This window comes from Lycorma delicatula, chromosome 5 (assembly GCF_047948215.1).
Source record: "Lycorma delicatula isolate Av1 chromosome 5, ASM4794821v1, whole genome shotgun sequence".
Classification (NCBI taxonomy): Eukaryota; Metazoa; Arthropoda; class Insecta; order Hemiptera; family Fulgoridae; genus Lycorma; species Lycorma delicatula.
Window position 1 is genome coordinate 134,384,637 of NC_134459.1, and position 20,720 is coordinate 134,405,356.

Below are 20,720 nucleotides of genomic sequence, written 5' to 3' on the forward strand. Positions count from 1 at the left end.
ATAGGTTTTTCATTAATATACCTAAGACATTTTTTCAAATAAATACTATTGTAATAATCTTAGAATTTGCAAAACTCTATTGCGCTCTATGTGAAATGCGAAAAAGTTTTAAAATCTTATTAACATAAGGTTTAATAGAAAACTTAGGTGTTTTAGTTAGATGTGTGTCTAATATTTGGTCAACCTCACCTTGTCTAATTGTCTATTTCTAGTTGATATAAAATATAAAGATAAACTATCAGCAATTTATTACTATCTGAAAGCTCAGTTTGAACAAGTTGTTTATCAGTAGTACATTTGTAATAGTAATCAAAAACTTCTGTAAAAACATAAATTATTTCAAACAGTCTTATGAATCAATTCATAATATTTGCTTTATAAAAAAAAAATAATAATGAAGGGTAATAAAAAATTCTCCGTTTTAGAGTAACAGGCAATAAATTTTTCAGTCTTTGGTTTAAATGTGTATCACATCTTTCATATTTTTGACAGTTGCACTCTTCTTCACTCTCTTCTTCATCGGATGTTGGATGGCCAAAAATTATTTCCTTGTACCACTGTTATCATTCATCAGCAAGTTGTTTACCATCCCAATTTTCATCAAACAGTTATACAGGAAGATTGTCGACGTGATTTTTCTTCTCACTACTGGTTGCACGACCAACAGAGACTTTTCTAATAGAATTTTATTAAAATTAATGTTTCCTTATTCCTTAATGAAACATTGTTTTTCTTCAAGTCGATAGTCCATCATCCTTTAACTAGAATAAATTTGATTTCTAACAGACTTTGTTACTTATTAATCTTTTTTCCTTTTAAATTTCTTTTGACCTTAATGATAGTCAATAATTTAGTAAAATATATTTAATCCTTTAGTTTTAGAAAGATTTAATCTTTATCAAGTTACTTTACTTGTTTAATTGTTCTGTAGCATTCAAAATACTCTTCTAAGGTCAAGATTATTGTTTTTTTCTGTAAAATCTTTTCTGCCTTGTTAAGAAAAACCACTATCAGCAAGAAAGAAGCTATGGCCACACACAGGGATAATATAGTACAAACAATTTTGTTTGTAATGAAATGTATCCTGTAAATTCTAATAACAAAGGATTTGCACATAGCAATAACCTGTTTTCAAAAGGACTAAGCACGGTTTGAATGGTACCTCTTAAATTAAAAAAAAATAAGTTTTTAATCATTTAAGCTAACAACCTCAGTCAAATATTAACAAAATAAGGACAGGAATTAATCTGCACTCAATAAACTACTTTCTAAAAGGTATCATAAATATTTTTTATAAAATTAAAACTTTTTGTATGCAATCTCTTTCTTTTCGGTCATCACCTTTTATGAATTTCGTTTTCTACATCCATTTAAGAAATATACAATATGTATGTTACTTTTAGACTTTTTAATTCATCTGTTAGAAAGAGCCACAAAAGTTATTAAATACAAGCTATATATAATATCATTCATCATAATTGATTGAATGAAGACAGTTAATTTTACTTTCGGTTCAAAACTAAAGGAAAATGTAAAGTCTAAAGTTTCAAAATCATTTCAGATTTGCTTTATGGCTCCATTTTGAAGGGTTCTTTAGTCTGACGTACTTTAGAAACAAACATTACACAATGGAACATACTTTCAACACATAAACTGGATCAGAAAATCAGTGTGTAAATAATTTACAAATTCCGTAACTTAACGTATATACATAAAACTATATGAAAAAATAACCCTAAATATAAATTCTTGGAAATTATTTCCCGGCAACATTTTAATGAAGTTACTACATGATATGAATTATAAAAAATAACAGTTAAATCTTTGTTTACAAATAAAGACATTTAATATCTATTTCTAACCAAAACTAAAAATAATAGAGTAACTAATTTGGATTTATTGATTGTTAAATTTCTGTTACGAAAAAAAAGATAATGAACTACGTATTGCAAAGAAAAACCTAACAACTATGTATATACGTATCAAATATAAGGTACTTTAGCTTCAAACATTTGGTAGCACTTTTTTGTGTAAAAATAATGAGATTAATACATATAAATATATTTTCCAGTGAAAGGCAGTTTTGAATATGTCAAAAATCATCAGACTTTTTAGTGTCACCATGTTGATGTCGTCGTACACAAGGTTTAGTTCATTGATCATGTTTGGAAAGATGACTGACAGTTTCTGTTTCTTCAGCTTCTGAAGTCTGTTTCTATCCATACTGTGTTACAATTGGTCAAACATTTAGTCTGTTTGCATATTTTATTTGGATGTGTTAAGGATGCCAATAAAAAGTAAGTAGAAGTACTTGTACTAATTAAAATTAAAGTAAAATTGTAATTTTTAGAATTACATACCTCGTTTAATATTAAAAAAAAGATTTTTATACATTCTGAAATTAATTTAATAATTTGTTTTTTACCTTTAACTGCTCAAAACCTAAATTGAATTAAAATGTAAATTAATAGATTAAATTTCACAAAACCTAATTGAAAGTAATTGTTTATACAGTAAAACTACTCATTTAAATATTAAAAAAAAGATTTTTATACATTCTGAAATTAATTTAATAATTTGTTTTTTACCTTTAACTGCTCAAAACCTAAATTGAATTAAAATGTAAATTAATAGATTAAATTTCACAAAACCTAATTGAAAGTAATTGTTTATACAGTAAAACTACTCATTTAAATACAAATTACAAAAGGCACACTATTTAATGACAAACTGTAATATAAAAATGTTCTGAATATTTATATTTAAGTAATTAAAATAAGTGAATCTTTAATATGAGTGCTATTTTTTAACGTTTCAACATTTACAAATGTTCATTATTATCCCAGAATAGATAATAAATAATTCTGATTAAATTAATTTGCTTATCTACTCCAAGTGGATGAAAAGGTTAAATCTGAAATAGGTTTATTAATTTTTCAGTGAAATCAAGTTAGATAATAAGGCTTTTGAATATTACTTATAAGAGGGGGCTACAAATAGACAAATAGTCTAGATTTTTTCCAAAATACCCTGCATTATTTCTAGATATAAGAAAGGCTTTCGATCACAGACTACTTCTAAAAAACTATGAAATGCTAGTTTCAGAGGAATCTGTGGAGACTGGTTTGCTAGCTTTTTGTCAGGTAGGACCCAGCAAGTTAGAGGTGGTATTTTTTGGGTAACAAATTCCGCATCATCTGTGATGTTCTTCAGGCCTCTACGCTTTCAGCAGAGCTCTTTTTAGTATATGTTAAATATTTATGTGAAGGTGTTCGAAACGGTTCTATCACACATTTGCGGAAGACACAGCTTTACGCTACAGGGCAAACGATATAAGTGAACTTTGTAAGATGATCCATGACGATCTCCAGAGGATTAGCGTGTTTTCAGTACAACTCTGCAACTGAATACAGAAAAGATTAAGTTAATCGGTTTTGAATTAAGATAAAATTTGGAGGAACCATTGGCCCTACAAATGCATACAAATAGTTATAAAGCTTGTAATTGGCTCATTGAAACTGACCACATGAAATATTTGGGAATACCTGTAGATTATAGACTTACATGGGCAGCTCATATACAAAAATTAAAGAAAGAACTGGTATATGCGTGACGAAGATATACATATACTTTATAAGGTCTTAAAAATCTTTTTTATCAAAGTTGGATAAATACAACAAATACGATCATTTGGGAACTTCATACCACCAAGTCCAAGTAGAGATATTAGTAGGTGTTACCTTTACATAGCTCCTCGACATTACAACACTATACCTGATGGAATAAAGAATGTTACTTTTACAAAATTTAAATCTATTATTAAAAGATGGCTTTTAGAAAAAGATAATCTTGAATGTTTATTTGTTTAAGCTGTCACTGTCTTTTCTATACAGATATATATTCTTCTTTTTTATTTTTTGAAAATCCTAATACTTTTTGAACACATTAACCGCTGTGTCAATTGATATAATATTATAAGTTGAATAAATTAAATTAACACCAAAACACAGTTGAAGAATCAATTTATTAAACCTTCAAAGGTACTTTTGCAAACCACTTGTATCAACAGTTGATGACATTATGGCGATGTTATGATTAAATGAACAAATGAAAATATATATAATTTTTTGAGTAATAACCATAAAAATCAGCTGGATATGAGTTATGTGAATAGTTGTAATTTACTGGGGCTTTAATCAAAATATTGTCTTCAAAAGCTACTTGTTGGATGCTCATTCTATGTGTTAAATTTATAAATGTAGTATTTTTCTAAGAAGTTTATTTTTTTATTGTTACCCCATGTTTCTAAAATTTCTAAGTCTGTATAGTATTATTATGTTGTAGCAGATGATCAGCTATATAACGGTGGACCTGGAGGTTAAACAAAAAAAAAAGAAAGAGGGACAGCTTTATCCTACCGGGTTGATCTAGTAGGGAACACGTCTTTCCCTAATCAGCTGATTTGGAATTCGAGAGTTCCAGCATTCAAGTTCTTGTAAAGGCAGGTAGATGGTGGATATTGGTGATCTTTGGTGGTTGCGAATCAATTAACCATATTATGCAGGAATTGTTGTACTGAGACGGTACAAGACTACACTTCATTTACACTCATCATACATATCATCCTCTGACGTAATACCTGAATGGCAATTCCTGGAGGCTAAACAGGAAAAAGAAAAAAAGATGGCCAGCTGTATTAGAAATGCCTCTCTTCTGAAATATATTAGTAACTTATTTATTATTATTCCACTGTAATGTTGAAAAGCAATTGGAAACTATTTGTTTTATCATATTTGTTTCATTTTTGAGTTTATGTGGGTTATTATTGTTATATTGTGTATTGCAACAGTCTAAAAATTAAATTTCTATACGAGCCAATTTTTTGTGATCATGGATGATTAGATTCCTCGTGTATAGAAGTATGATTTATGGTTGATTTCCTATAAACTGCTTTTTCTTTAATATTTCAATTTCAATGCCCAAAAAGTATATTTTCCTGTTAATTTCCACTTCAAACTTGAATTTTAAGTCCTTGTTGTAGTTAGATATATTTAAAATAGTCATCTGTTGTCATTTTTCATAGGATTGTATATGATCAATATGTCGTCCACATATCTAATCCAGATTAATATTTGATACTTGTTTGAAATATCAATAATTACGATGTTTTCACAATGTAAGTAAATTTCAGATGTGATTGCAGATATAGTTGAACCCATTTGTGGGCAACCCTTTTGTATTAAGCAAAAATTATTTTTTTAATTTAAACGTTTTGTTTACAAACATTGAAACAAATAAAATAAATGAAATTTATGATGGCATTTTGCAGTGTTTAAATACTGTAAACTTCTATTGTTATTCAGTTCTGATGTTAATAAGGTTTATTGGTATACGTTGGATGTTAATTCTTGAATAAGTAATAATTATAAGTATTATTTCACTTATTTTGTCATAGACAACACAGTGCCTTTATATTATATAATTTTTTTATTCATTTATTGCAATCAAAATAATGTGATTGTAACTGCCAACTTATTTTTTTCCCGGGAGTACCTAACATCCCTTCCTCTTGTAAAGAAACTGTAACACCAAATTGTGTCGTACCTAGATATAGAAACTCTAATAATAAGAAACTTTAGAATAAGTAACTTTTATTTGTTTTTAAGTACAATTAACGAGGAGATATAATGAATAAATAAATAAAATTTTTCCAGGAAACTGTTTATGGAAGAAGTGGGTAAATATTAGAGACAACTGAATAAAATACCATAAGAATTAACTGACTAAAAAAACTGGTTTTGGTGCAACTAAACAACACAAAAATTTGTATTACGAGGAAACTACAATTATAAGAAAACTGTCGTTTTATCGATCAACTATATCAAGCATTCCTGATGACACAGGTATGTAGTAAGGATTATTTTCATGATAAGTGCTTGGTTTAAATATAATGTGTTAAATTAGGCTGACCAAATATACCAGAATTAAATACTTGTCTGTGTTTTGGGAATGTGTGTCCTAGGTACTGATTTTTCCTGTCGGAATTTATTTACTGTAAAGTATTAATCGTTTAATTATTATTAATAGTTCTAATAAACTAATGTATGTAAATAATCCTAAAAAAATGTTTTACAGAAAAGTTTCGTAATTTAAGAAATGGACAAGACTTTCAGTCAGATAATTTGGTTATACTAGTTAAATTCCAATAGGATAGGTATTTCATTTTATAAACATTATTATACTATACGCCGAATGTAACCGGGCTATTAAGCTGATAGATAATGAAAATGATTACTTCTTCCTTGGGACGACTAATCCAATCTGAACGTTATGACTAATCCAATATTTAACTATTTTTTGTAGATTTTGGAAAAAATGAAACAGCTATTGTATTAATTACGTCTTACTTATAGAGTACATGTTTTTTTCTTTGACTACATTAGAAATGTAGTTAAATTTTAAGCTAAGATCTTTCTTTAGTTAATTTTTGTACTGTACCAGTTTGAGGCATCCGTACAAAGCAAGAGTCTTTTATAACAGTTACTTAATAATTTTCTGTTACAGATCATTCTACAGTAAATCATGCTGTCGCTCTTGTTAGCCTGTAGAAAGAAACAATGGATTGAAATAAGGAGAAAAGAATATCTTGTGAATTAGGCAAGAAAATGATGGCCTGGCCAGTATAGAATCCTCACTAGACCAGGGCCAAAGCAGAATAATCAATTTCTTTAATTGAATTGTGCACCAACAGTGGATACATTTTTGGAACCAGATATAGTAAAAAGCTGGTTAAATCTCTCCGAAATACACTATTCAATCTCTACAAAAACTTTCGTTCCTTGGCCACAGTATATCCTATTGCATCCTACAGTCACCAAATTGTGGGAAATTCATCAACATAAAGTACGTGGAGAAATCAAGAGTATTTTACAACCAGCCTTACAGCGATACACACATTTCACAACACTATATAGAATTTTTATCAAATTGATGTTCAGCTTGATACATCACTCAATTGTTTTGCAATACAACGAAATGGTTGACACATTTATCAAGCTACGTAAAGTAGTTAGTGCCACCTAGCGGGTTTATAACAAACATGCGGATAATATGACTCAGCCCAAGCAGTTGCTGGTATTTTAAGAGATTCTTGATTGCATTGCTATAGAGGTATGTTCCATTAGACTGTTTTTTTTTACTGTTTTTAATATTTCAGTTTATTTTAATTTTTTATTATTGTGTTTATCCTTTTTCCTTATTTCTTTTGCTTATATTTTTAATTAAATTGTTGATATATTGTTTATAATTTAACATCATTGGAAGAATAGAAAATAATTATTGTATAATTCTCTGTAAGAAGAATGACTTTTCCTTATTTTATTTTGTTTCCTTTTTCCCCGCTCAAATACATACAATCATTATGATCCTCAAAGTCTGTAATGCTACCTGAATATGGCGAAGAACACTGCTAACAATAGATACCGCAGATAAAGAAACATCATTGTTCCAACTTGCAGAATCATAACGAACCACGATTCTAACTTGCCCCGTATACACTTTTTGACTTTATATTTAGAGTAAATCAATAAGGCCTCAACCATTTATGAAATGTTTAAATGCTTTAGATATAGTGCTACAGCATAACTAGTTTTCAATAAAAGTGATTTAGTAGTTTTGGAGATTTTCAAGTGACAGCATTTTACACACAAGTTTACAAAAAAAAACATAATAAGGAATGACAATTTATATGAATAGTAATTTTGGTACTCCTCATAGCTAAAAACGTAAAGAAAATTTACTCCCCCTATGCAACCGAAAATATTACTGCACTTTTGTTTGAAAAGTCAGTAAAATGAACAGTAATGATTTATTATTCATTAATGAATTTTCTTATATTTTTATATTTGTCTAATGATATTTTAATTCAACACTATAAATGTTTCACTTCTATTTAAGTACAGATCGATTAATATCTCTCAGAACACATATCATGTAAATGAATATTAACGAAAAATTTCATAAATAATGAAACAAGTCAACGCACAGAGCACAGCGAACGGTGCACAATGCAATAATTCCATCACTTGCATCAGTCCACTAATATTAGTAAAACTATCTGTTTGCTATTGGAGTACAAGCCCATACATAAAGTTTAAAAAGATGGATTATTAGTCATCAAAATATAGAAATATGAATATTATGTAGATTAAACCTGTTCCAAATATTTATTATTTTTAGATCCAAAGTTCAAAATTGAATAGGAACAAAAATATCTGCTTGTAAGTTGTACATATGTGTATACCCGCTAGATTCAACACAACATATCTGGTAGAATATGAAATGTTCGACTAAAATTGATTTTTCTGAATGTCATCATGCTTGGTGGCACGTCCATAGTGTCATAGCTGTCTCCATCCACTTCTGTCCCAAACTTTCTCCTTTGTCCCCTTGCAGTTTCTAAAATGAATCATTTTGAGATAAGAAAATTAAAAAAAATCTTCTTATTAAGAGTTCAAAACTCGTAATAGTAAAATTTTCATTAATTCAAATCCCAACATCTGAAATGAATTCAAATGAAATTCCCTTCCACATGGTAGTTATAACTTAAAATTTTAATAGCATCAGTTGCCTACATGTAGGAGTCACTCAGTCTAGTAAGACCCTTAAGTTAATAAATAAAATAGACGCCAACTATATACAAACTAACCGAATCTAATCCCTCCTGCTTTAACTGTTTTTCTCAACGTCTTGAGTTAAAAAAACAATTTGAAACGATAATATGTTGCACATTTTTGTACTACATACAATACTGTAAATCAAATAAGAAGAAACAATAAAAAATAAAACCAATAGCGCATACTGCTTCAAATTATAATTAAAATATATCAATAAAAACATTATATTATTTTTTTAATTTAAAAAATCATTTCTACTATTAAAAAAAAGCGGAAATCATAAGATTCTTTTTATATCTAATGTAAATAACGTTCAAAATTACATTTTGAAATGGATTTAATCATCTAACTAATTCAAATTGTTTAATTTAATTTTCTGTCTTCTGTCAACCAAGTAGTTTGTTATTTTTGAAAGAGCAAACGTGTTTTTTTTACATTTTACTAATACTGGATTTTTTTTAAATTTAATTGAACTATACATTATTAACACATAAATTATTTTTAAAAGGAAAATTGAACTGAATTGTAAACTGTAATTTTTTAAATTTGAATTTTATTTTATTTTTTAATTTCATATGATATTTACATTGAATAACTTAAGTTATCATAATATTTGCAGATGGAATTGATGTATTATTGAACGATCACTCATTGCAGTTAAGTGGAAGAAAGAAAGTTATCGAAAAAAAAATAATTATAATAATTTAATCTTACCAAAGAAAATAACATTTGAAAAAACTACATTGTAAGGTAAAAATTTATTACATATAAAACTAATAAATTAATCAATTAACATAGATGTGGAATATAAAAAGAATAAGGGAAATGTAGGAATGAAAGAAATGGAGATACCCTTTCCAAAGAAGGAAAAGACTAATAATAAGATGCTTGTGCAACAATGCATTATACATGAGGTTCATGTAATAAAAAAAAAATTATTTCATTTTTATGATATACATATTTTAAATAACTTTACAAAATTAATATATAAACAATATTAATTTCAATTTTTTTAATCATATTACATGCATATTTTACCTTTCAGATTTTATGGCAAATGTTAACCAATATTAGTCATGTTGACGACAACGATATGCTATGGATGTTAAAACTACCGTGTTAGAATAAAAGGTAAGCAAAATCAATACATTTCAGCAGGTACTGGACTAACTTCAAATTATAGAAACCTTTTTAGTGTACTTGATTATTAGATATAACTACAAGGTAAATCTGAAAATAATTCCAAAAAAAAAAAATTACAAAGGAAGTTGAAAACGTAATGCACTGTCAATCATAACTAGCAAATGAAAGGAAATTTTTTGTAACATTACATTATGCAATGAGCCTATAATGATAGCCATTAATGCTTTGTAACTTGCGAAGTTTGACACTCGTTTGGGTTAGTGGTTTCAAATTAACCTCTTCTAGCTAACTACTAAATCAGATTAAAATCAATACAATGTGTCCTATTAGCTCTTTTAATGTGCCTATCTATGTGGAGATGCTTGCCGCCTAATGCAGTGGTAATTTTGAATCTATTAATTTTGACAATTAATCGTAATAGCAACTGACAGAAAATGAGTGGTCATAGATCACAAGTTTTGAAATGTTAGCAGTATGAGAAAAACTACAACACAGCACAACCAGTCGCTTTATGCGATATTTTTTTTTTACTGATATGATCCCTGTATGCATACATTTGTCATCTTTCGTAATAGTAATAAAAGTTTAGAATATAATGTAATCTTTTAGAAGTTTTCTCAAATAACAGGAAAGTATTTGTAAATAATTCATTATTTAAATAAATTATTATAAACCGTTTATAATATATTTCATTAATATATCTTTAATTAATTGAAGATAGTTACTGCAGACCAGAGATTGCAGTCATAACTATCAAAGGCAATCAACAAACAGAACTTGCATTATTTTGAAACTAACAAAATATTTTGTAAGGTTGCTCTGATTGCACTTAATACAATGTGCACTTAATACTGTGACTGGTAATGCACTTAATATTTGTGCAATATGCACTTAATAGTGTGACAGACAAATAGGTAAAAGCGGCACTATTAGAGCAATGTTTAACTTGAGTTACCTTTCAGATGGCCGATAAACTGGTCTGAAATCCTATCATTGAGTGTAATAAAAAATGTAATGTTCTTAGATTTATTTATCTAATATGCTTATTCATTTAAAATGAGTTAAATGGATGATGTGCCTCTTATACAGCTTTAACTGTACTTTGTGTTAAACAACACAAGTATTTACCCCAGTTATTTTTACACGGATTTGAATACTAAATCGCGGATACCGGTGTTCTTTGGTGGTTGGGTTTCAAATTAACCACACATCTCAGGAATGGTCGAACTGAGACTGTACAAGACTACACTTCATTTACACTCATACATATTATCCTCATTAATCCTCTGAAGTATTATCTGAAAGGTAGTTACCAGAGGTTAAACAGGAAAAAGAAAGAAGTAGTCATAATGGAATTTTATTTATTGGTTTTTCAACTAAAATTAATTTTTCTAAATATCTCATGCTTGGTGGCACGTCCATAGTGTCATAGCTGTCTCCATCCACTAAATCAAATAAGAAGAAACAATAAAAATAAACCAATAGGGCATATACTGCTTCAAATTATAATTAAAATATATCTATAAAAACATTATATTATTTTTTAATTTAAAAAATCATTTCTATTATTAAAAAATGGGCAAATCTTAAGATTCATGGTAAATCTAATGTAAATAACGTTCAAAATTACACCTTGAAATGGATTTAATTTAACTAATTCAAAATGTTTAATTTAATTTAAGAAATTAAATCTTTTTTAAAAGTTTCAGTTTAGTTTTAAGTTTATGTTTACAAATAGAATACCATTATTATTCTACAGTTCAAGAAGTAAATAAGATTGTAAAATTGCCCCTTCTACAATTTACTTTTAATGATATATTAAAGTAACAAAAATATTTTAAGACTAGTAAACCCCTTCACCAAATACATTTCATTAAACGGGATGGTTTTATAATTGGGATTAGAAATGGTTACCACAGGCTAACCACCAATTAATCAGTAATAATATCCAATTCTATTAAGGAGACTTGTTTTGTCCATACATTTACTTTACACTTTTTCTGTCTTCTGTCAACCAAGTAGTTTGTAATATTTTTGAAAGAGCAAACGTGTTTTTTTACATTTTACTATAACTGGATTTTTTTTTAATTGAACTATACATAACACATAAATTATTTTTTAGAAGGAAAATTGAACTGAATTGTAATCTAATTTTTTGAAATATGAATTTTATTTTTTTAATTTCATATGATATTTACATTGAATAACTTAAGCTATCATAATATTTGCAGATGGAATTGAAGTATTATTGAACGATCACTCACTGTGCGGTTAAGTGGAAAAAAGAAAGTTATAGTAAAAAAAAAAAAAAAAAAAAAAAAAAAAAAATTTAATCACTAAAGAAAATAACATTTGAAAAAAAATACATTGCAAGGTAAAAATTTATTACATATTTGTGAATAATGAATTATTTTCACTATAAAATATTTTATAACAATTTTCTAATATTTTTAAAATTGTTTAAAAAATATTAGATATTATCTTTCTTCATATATGTACATTTTCAGCACAACATTCCGTTATGTCCGTTAATTAAATATTTGCCAAATTTTCTAGCAATATTCATATTTCTAGGAACGAGTGAAATATGTTACGTAAAAATAATCCCTTTTGACACACCAGAAGGCAGAGGTAGATTTCACCGGTGCTAAATACGAAATAAAAGAAGATTTCCACCTTAAAGTTAAAAAAACTTTACTCAATACGACAAAGGTTGCATGCGGAAAAAGTTTCACTTGTTTAGCATACGATAAAGCCCCATCTTCTTACAATTCCAGCAATATTTTGGTCATCCCTTGCCGTATTAAACCGATTCGATACTGTGCCTATTAAGGGAGGTGGTATACAATATTTTTGTCTTTGAAACCCTATATTTTCTATCTCCTGGGCCAGTAAAATACTTTACTTAGATAACTTTAAACGAATTTGATATTTTACTTAATAAGAAAGTTTTAGTGATATTTCCACCCCAATGTTTAGTGATATTTCCACCCCAAGTTTTAGTGATATTTTTCCACCCCAATGGTCTGATATTTCCCATTAATGAACACGACCGATATTTTGGGTCATATTTTATGTATCAATTTGAAAGTGATTGGCGCAAAATTATGGCATTATTGTGTCCACAAGAAAGTGAAATATATAGATAATACATATACATAAATGTATATATAAACTTTTGAACTGAGGGTGGTTTTGGGATCTGGAGAATGTGAAATGTGAAGACATGTCGACATTTTCCAGAAGTCAAATTGTGGTACCCATTTCAACAGGTAGCTTTCTGAAAATATAAATAGTTGATTTTTTAATTTTCTTTCATAATTTAGCTGTGTAAAATAACTACAAACCTAGTTCTGTATATAAACTGAAGTGAAGAGAAAATCAAATTTTTTATTTCAGGTCTCGCTTTGATATCAACCGTAAATGAAAATTTATTATCATATTCTAAGATTATACTTAATAAATATAATATAATTATTGTTTTTTTTTATGTTTTTTTTAATTACTCACAGAATTATTATGCAATCAATGGTTTTGTACACAGAATAAATTTTCAAAAAAAAAATTCAAAAGATAAACAAACATGCTCATTCCTGTTTCAGACGGTGTAAACATTATAAAAACAATGTAGTGTTCAAAATTCAGTGAGATAAGCAGTTAGATTGTGCATTGATGAATCATATATATTCTTTATTAAAAAAGATTGCAATTGTTTATGGAATACAGAATTATACATAGTATAATCATAAGAGTAGAAATAACTGTAGTGTTTACATGGTCTGAAATATTAGTCGAGCAACAAATTAACAATATTTATCATCGAATTTGAACATTAAAACCATGGAGAAAGTGGATGGGAATAGTCTTCTAGAATTAGTAATGCTTAAGAACGAAATGAGTGACAGTTTTATAAAAGCGATGACCATCTAAAATGTTTCTTTTTCTATTTTATATAACATTCATTGTTCATAAACAAATTATTCTATACTAATAATTTTTTTCTGATATGTTTTTTCTTTCAGAAATGTTAAGATGGCATAAGACAAATCGATTTGGATTGAGTTTAATACTACCAACAAAATGTTACGTATTTGATGGTAAATGAATACGGTTCCGATAAAAAGCAATAAGAAATCTTCATTCATAAGCAGTATGTGTGTAGTTAGGAGGTTGGTAGAAGGCGGGAAATAGAAGATGACAATCCTCAGTTTTGCCAACGTTTGAAATATTTGTTTATTGAAAACACTGTGAGACAACAATAAAAAAGTATCAGTCATCAGTAGTAGGCAGAAGTTAAGTAACTAGCAGACAGTAGTAGGTGGAAAATAGAAGATGACAACATTAACAACATTTGTTAATTGACAACATTGTAAGTCAACAATAAAAAAAGCTTCATTCATCAAAAGTAGGCAGCACTTAAGTAGGTAGTAAGCAGTAAAGTAGATATGTGATGTAAGTGAGGTAGTAGGCAGGAAATAGAAGATGAAACATAAAATATTTGTTAATTGACAACACTGAAAAAAGCTTCATTCTTCAGTAGTAGACAGCAGTTAAGTAGGCAGTAGGCAGTAGGCAGTAGGCAGTGGTAGGCAGGAAATTGAAGATAAAAAATATTTGAAATATTTTTTAATTGACAACAATGTGAGACAACAATAAAAAAGCTTCATTCAACAACAGTAGGCAGCAGTTAAGTAGGCGGGAAATAAAAGATGACAACAAAAAATATTTGAAATATTTAATTGACAACACTGTGAGACAACAATAAAAAAGCTTCATTCATCAATAGTAGGCAGTAGTAGATGAGAAATAGAAGATGACGAATCCTCAGTTTTGACAACCTTTGAAATATTCGTTAATTGAAAACCCTGAGACCAAACGGAGTTTCCCACAGTGAAAACAGAAATTCCAAGGTGGCCGACACTGTGTATGCAGTACCTGCGCCCTTGAGGTTATGTTAACGCAGCACTAGTGCCTCATTAGGTTAGAAACGAACTAGATGAAGACACTAGCAACAGTATGCAGGGTACACTTAATACATATAAAATTCATTGCTGATAAACAATAGACTCTATACTAATATTTTTTTCTTGATTCATCTTTTGTTTCAGACCCCTGATGCTGACACATATTCTTACTTAATATTCATATTATAATATTTTATATTAATATTTAATCATTAACATTTGTCATACTGTAATAGTTACGATGGACTACAGAAAACAACAGTTACCTATGAAGAGAAACTTAGTCTATCAGATCAGACAATGATATTTCCCATTCACAAAGAACATGTAAGGATAAAAAAATGGCAAATAACACACTTGCATTCTTACAACAAATGCTACAACACACAAAAACTTAGTTCATTAGTTAAGAGTCAATATTCTGGATGGTTAATGCTGACGGTTAAGGAGAAAAGTAGTAGATCCTGTGAAACATTAACTGCATCAGGGATTTGTTTGACATAAACACCTTACCTGTCCTGTCCTGTCTAGTCCTGACCTGTCCTATCATGATTAGGACCAGGTTCAGGTTCTGACCCAACATGACCTTAGGTAATATTTTATCAGCACTAATAGGGACGGGGGGTTTATTATGGGTAACTTGGGCAGAAGTAGGGGTGAATTGAACATTTGATCAGCATAAGGATATATAGGGTTTTGGTGTGATTTAGCTAATAGGTGTTTGTTAAGGAGAAGTAGGAGATAAAGTATGTAAAACAAAGTTGTGATAGGTGTTATGTATAAACAGGTTTTTGATGTAGTTAATGTATTTGCAGCATTTGCTGCTTTTCAACTGACCCGTCAGTATTAAATCAGCGCCGGTTGCTTTGATTACAGCTCTGTATGCCCTTATTTTCACATTTATTTGTTTTATCCGATTGCTTCAAGTCTGAATTTTTGTAGAATAACAATTGTAACAAACTAGGTCTAATAATTGGTCATCAACATGCATTCCCTTTTGGTCAAAGCTGACAATTTTCTCTCATATTTCACTTACATCTACTTTCTTGATTCTGAACAATTATCATCCACTATACTCTTTATACAGTTCTCTACTTTTGTACGCACGTTGATAGTTTCACATACCAACAGTCAAGTAGTATACTGAAGTAAACGGGAAATATCACCGTTTACCATTATCCGAATGTATATTATATATTATCTATATCAATAATATATCAAAAACTAGAATTATACAAAAAAATAAGTCATACTCCAGAAATATTCTGGATCTTCAAATCTGTATTTGTTACAGAATTTCAATTGTAATATCTCTTGGTATTTGATTGATCTAAAATTGAAGAATTCAATTTTGTTAGGAAACTATTTGTCTGTAGTCCATTATAATTATTACAACGGTTAGAAATTGAATATGGAAATATAACATCTTTCATACACATCATCCAAATAACAGTAAAAACATATAAAATACAGTATCAAGATATCATAACATGTTTTTCAGCATCAGGGGTTACCCGACCATAACACTGATAATGTCTACACCTAGGTTGGTTCTAACCAAACACAGGACTAGTGTCACGAATCTAATTATTTTTAAATATTAATTTTTACCAATCTAGTTTATTTTTTCATGTTATAAATATTATCTATTTAACGAGTATCTAAAAAGTTTGAAAAACTGTAGGAACAGAATCTTCTATTTTGCCCTGAACCAGCTACTTAATCTTGAAATGTTTAAAAAAAGATTACATTGTTACAAAAAAGAAATCGTTACATAAGAAAAAAAAAATTGCTGCCTACAACTTACATCATACTGAAATAATTACAAATAAAATTGACCTAAATGATTACATAAAATTGAAAAAGAAATAACTATAATCAAACTAAATAATTACATAAAAAAAAGACATTACAAAAAAAATTGGTCATCATATTAAAAAAAAAAAAAAAAAATTACCTACCAAAAAAAATTGCTGCCTACATACATCATATTCAAATACTTAAAAGAAAATTCACATAAATGATTAAAAAAACTGAAAAAGAGAAAACTGCAGTTAAAAGAAATCGTTACATAAAAAAAAAAAAATGTTAAAAAAAATTGTTACATAAAAAAAAAAAAAATTGTTATACATAAAAAAAAAAAACTACTAAAAGAAAAATTTCTGATTTCTGCCTACTTCTGTCATCATATTCAAATAGTTAACAAACATGTTTAAATTAAATGATTACAAAAATTTTAAAAAGAGAAAACTAGTCAAAAGAAATTGTTACATAACTAAAAAAAAAAAAATTAATAAAAAAATTAAAAATTGCTTAAAAAAAAGAAAAAAAGTTGCTTCCTACATACCTCATATTGAAATAGTTACGAAGAAAAAAAATTTCTGCCTACTGCTGTCATATTCAAATAGTTAACAAAGAAAGTTTAAATTAAATGATTAAGAAATTTTTAATAAGAGAAAACTACAGTCAAAAGCATTTGTTACATAAAAAAAAAAAAAATTAAAAAAAAAATTGCCTCCTACATACCTCATATTGAAATAGTTAACAAAAAAAGTTTAAATTAAATGATTACAAAAATTTTAAAAAGAGAAAACTAGTCAAAAGAAATTGTTAAATAACTAAAAAAAAAAAAAATGAAAAAAAATAAAAAAATTCTTCCTACATACCTCATATTGAAATATTTACAAAAAATATTGACATAAATGATTACAAAAAAGAGATAACTACAGTCAAAAGAAATAGTTACAAAAAAAAAAGTAACAAAAAAAATTGCTTTTTACTACTTTCATCATATTGAAATAGTTACAGAAAAAATTTACATAATTCATTAAAGAAATTGAATAGAAAATACTACCAACATAAGAAATTTTTACATAAAAAAAAAATTACCCACCAAAAAAAAATTGCTGCCTACATACATCATATTGAAATAGTTACAAAGAAAATTGACTTAAATGATTACAAAAAACTGAAAAAAAAACTGCAGTCAAAAGAAATTGCTACATAAAAAAAAAGTAACAAAAAAATTGCTTTTTACTACTTTCATCATACTGAAATAGTTACAGAAAAAATTTACATAATTCATTAAAGAAATTGAATAGAAAATACTACCAAGGAAAGAAACTTTACGTAAAAAAAAATCATTACAAAAAGAAATTGCTGCCTACTACTTTCATCATATTGAAATAGTTACAAAGAAAATTTACATAAATGATTATAAAAAAATTAAAAAGAAACACTACAGTCGAATGTAATTAAAAAAAAAAAGAAAAAAAAATACTACCGTCAATAGAAATCTTTACGTTAAACAAAAAAAAATTACAAGAAAAAACTACCAAAAGAAATTTTACAGTTGAATATAACAAAAAAAAAAAAAAAAAACTACTGTCAAAAGAAATCTTTACATTAAAAAAAATAAAAAAATTACAAGAAATATTTACGTAAAAAAAAAATTACAAATAAAAAACAAATATTTACTAAATATTATTATTTACAAATATTTAATATCTACTAAACAAATATTTCAAATGCAAAACTGTGGGTACCCCATCTTGTATTTCGCGCTTGAACCAACTGCTTTATATTGAAATTGTTACATGCTTAACAAAAAAAAAAAAAAAAAAAAAAATTGTAATATATTTATAAAAATATACACACATGCTCACGTTCATATTGTTTTTTTTATTTATTATAATATTTCTTAATATTATTGTTACACCATATATAACACAAAGAAGTTCACTCAACATAGACATAAAGATCAACTAGAAGGTTCAATCTTAGTAACTATAACTTTACTCTAGTACTTAATCTAAAGTACCTCTAGTACTAAATCGTAACTCTAGTTACTAAATCTTAGTAACTATAACTTTTTTATTAAATAATAATTACTATCTTTTTTGATTCGTTTTTACATCTCCAAATTTCTGTACTGTTTTTGTTAAATTCTTTCTTATTTTAAGAAGATATTTCATTAATTCGTTACATTTAGCAGTTAGAAAGCAGTATCTAAAAATGACAATTCATTTCAATACCAATTTATTTGGAAAGGTTAGTAGCTATATGATATTGATACTCTATAATTTGATACAAACTTGGACAATTTTAATGAATAAAACATGTAATCCAGTTATGCTAATTATGTAATTCAAGATTCACCCATCTAATGTAACTCTGCTTCCAAGATAGGTGAATCCTTCACACACTATAATTTATGTCCATTCGTATCTATATCATCTTTTGTATCCCACCTGCTCACTACCATTATAATTAAGTAGTATTATCAGTAACTATTATCGGCAAAAATTTCCCCCACCACTAGCAATTGTCATGTCTTGAAGATAGTTTGGGAGACTCTACTGTTTGTATAAACAGAAAATAAATATAATCAGATGAATAAACATGGCACAAATACACAGGATGATCTATTAATCATGCCAAATGTTTTACAAACTGTTAAAATGAAGGGTGTAGTAGTAATTTTTTTAAAACTGTAAATAATCTGATACAAAATGTAAAATTCAAAACCGCTCCACAGGAATAACAATCTATAGGAAGTTTTACGTATGATAATGGTAAACTCTTATCCATATATTTTACATGGAAAGATGAACCACTTTATATAAATTACAAACGCATAATATTTCCAAGCCATCTTTTTTTAAATTAATGCATTGTTATTATGCGTTGTCATATTAAAAAAGTTAGTCTTAAATTACAGGAAAATTAATTTAAAAAATTTTTTATTGCTAACAATTTAATTCATCTAACAACCCTAAAATCAGCAGGCTACACCACAAGTGAAAAATAATGGTGTTAATGAAATTAATTGAAGATCATACATAAGTTCCAGATAATAAGAATGGGGGTGAAATATTGACTTCTTAAGCTCACCCCATGTATGTTTTTCTATTTGGAGCTTAAGAAAACATATCATCCCTGCAAATCAATATGCACTTTGTGAATTTTGCATAAAAGACTATCTGATGTTAAGGTTTTGTCCTTCATATGATCCGTTTGTTAAATCATTTAACACTTTTGGTAAATAAACTAGATATATGAAATCCATTTTTCCAGTATTAATTGCTTGAAGTTTACTTTAAACATGCCACTCAAGATATATTTTCTCAGAATTATGAAAGTAGAATCTGTGTAGGTATTTTTTATTCAACATGTTAAATATAACAACAGGGATTTAATAATCCACGTTTATTCAGTTTCATCCTTTTAGGATGAAACATAATTAAGTAGGAAACCCCAATATATATTCACATATTATTGATATTACTTAATAGACAAATTCTAGCTCCAGTCGGTATTCGATCAAGAAATAAGTAGCATATATATATATATATGTCTTTAATATTTATAGAATATCAGTTTGATTAGTAAATATAACAAAGTAAGAAACATTTTTTACATGCAATAAATAAAAATTTTTAGGTTCTTTAATAAAGCGTTTATTACCTGTTACTTTCCAGTAAAAACTTTTTTTAATTTTCCCTTTTTAATCGTAATAAAGTAATAAACAGGTGTAATCAATATGATGTAGGAAATATATGAAAACAATTGGATATTAATTATATTTAAAAAAAATTATTAAATACTTTCAATTTTGAAATTTTTTATACCCGCCCCCTTAAGTTACCCCCATACGGCAGGATGTTTGCAAAAGTAATGGTTGAATATTGTATTGTCATCCAACCTTAGTAACTGTACAAAATTTCATCAACAGGCAATGTCAGTAAGTATGTTAAATTAAGGATGCAAGATTTGAGGACAAACATGTAATAAAAAGTAAAATTTATTTATTTATTTATTTACTATCAATATTGATGTGAGAATTACACGAAAAAAAATAACAAATGCTAAACTACCGAACATATACAAATCACTGATCAACCACGAAACAGATCACATCACGTATTTGAAAACTCAT

The 20,720-nt window shown here is 27.5% G+C and overlaps 1 long non-coding RNA gene across 2 annotated transcripts; it reads left to right on the top strand.

The window, feature by feature from the left end:
* Positions 1-2,023: 2,023 nt before the first annotated feature.
* Positions 2,024-15,734, top strand: LOC142325400 (uncharacterized). 2 transcript variants are annotated; one of them, XR_012756529.1, is made up of 6 exons: positions 2,024-2,297; positions 5,715-5,903; positions 6,565-7,170; positions 9,295-9,425; positions 9,721-9,806; positions 13,841-15,734. It is a non-coding gene; the product is annotated as an uncharacterized LOC142325400 (long non-coding RNA). The 2 variants fall into 2 exon arrangements; XR_012756530.1 differs by lacking the exon at positions 13,841-15,734 and adding an exon at positions 12,050-12,137.
* The last annotated feature ends 4,986 nt before the right edge of the window (positions 15,735-20,720 follow it).